The sequence below is a fragment of the Mandrillus leucophaeus genome, unplaced genomic scaffold (genome assembly GCF_000951045.1).
Source record: "Mandrillus leucophaeus isolate KB7577 unplaced genomic scaffold, Mleu.le_1.0 Scaffold307, whole genome shotgun sequence".
NCBI classification, from domain to species: Eukaryota; Metazoa; Chordata; class Mammalia; order Primates; family Cercopithecidae; genus Mandrillus; species Mandrillus leucophaeus.
This window is the reverse complement of record NW_012103221.1, coordinates 441,425-443,065: the sequence shown is the minus strand read 5'-3', so window position 1 is coordinate 443,065 and position 1,641 is coordinate 441,425.

The following is a 1,641-nucleotide window of genomic DNA, read 5'->3' as shown; positions in this document are numbered from 1 at the left end:
ATAAGGTTGGACAAGTAGGAGGGAGCAGATTTTGGAGACCTTTGAATGTTAGGAATGCTAGAGACTACAAGGGCAAGTAATTGATAAGTCATTGCTAACAACCCAGCACATTCCTGGGAGCTCATTTAGCTACTAAAGTCATTATTGCATTTGCTGTAGAATATTAGAGTTGAAAATACTATTAGAGTTGTTAAGGATTCTGCAATTGTATACATCATTTATTGATTAACAGACCATTCACTAATGCTTATGGAGTGTTCTGAAAAATCCAGAGCTATTTGATTTAAGTATTTCTGCTAATACTGTTTCATGAAAATTAATGTTGTTTTTCTACCTTATTTATAATGCTTTCATACTAATTTGTCTTTGTATATTTTTAAATTCTTCTCTGCACATATTAAATCTTTATCATTCTTCCCTCCTCTTCTCTACTGTATTCTCACAGCAAAACTTATGAACACAGGGTTTAAGGTTAAATATGTCTCTTTTATGGTATAGAAAAAGGGTTGTCTCCATGGCAAGATAATCAGTTGATTTAATCAACTGTGTCTAAGATAATAAAGGAAAAATATTGTCTGAAGTCATTTAGAGTGGATCAATGATTGGTGAAGTAACTCAACCAAAAAATATACTTTTAGTTGACAATATTGCAGAAAACTACTAACTCGAAAAGACTAGGATGGTTAGACTTAAATGGTTAGGATTCCAAATATGGGTTGTTGAGAGGCACCTTATAATATTTCTTTGATGTTGATGCAGCTTTCCTCTTTTCCCCTTCCTCATCTCCTCAAGTATTGTAGGACATGTGTTTATTGTTTAAATGAAAAAAATAAAAATAATTATTGAGTATTTTACTCTGAATAAAGTGGGTGACACTCTTGGTGACAAAGTCACAATTTAGGAGCCTTTTCAAGCAGGAAATAATTTTATTTTATTACCACCCATCAATGTATACTGAAAATGAATCAAAGCACAAAATCTTGGGGACCCAATTCCATGTACTGATAGAGCCTAGTTGTACCAAATAATTTGTACCAGAATTTCTTCATCTTTGAGAGTAGGAAGCATAAAAAAGGAAATGAAATGGAATTCTGACTTCAGTTCATATTTGTTTAAGAAACACAGTTGAAATGTAGCAGGTATGTATAAGTTAACATTGTTGGAGAGGAAAACGTGGCCTTTCTAAGATCAATAACAAATAGATTTTTCACATTTAGCCTATGAAACCTAAATATAAAAAACACTGATTAGACTGAGAAGGGTTCAACTTCCATCTGGTCAAATGTTGCAGGCCAAGTTCTGAAAGACAGTGAAATAGGGAGGAAATAGTTCAGTCAAAAATAAGAAACAAAAACACAGACAAATACAGGAACAATATTTTCAGAAACATTGACCAATGGAGTTGTGAATTCAAACTTACTAAATGAAAGTGTGAAGTATGTGGTGTTATCTTATTTCTTTTACTTATCTTATTTCCCTTATTTTCATTGATATGAATGTGGGAATGAGAAAACAAGGAACAACAGAAGAGAAATATGAAATGAATGAGGAATGGATAAAACAGAAAATTAAAACATTTGTTTTCTCATTTCTTTGTCTCCTATGCTTTATTTACAGATTTTAGTATTCCCTTCTAAAACT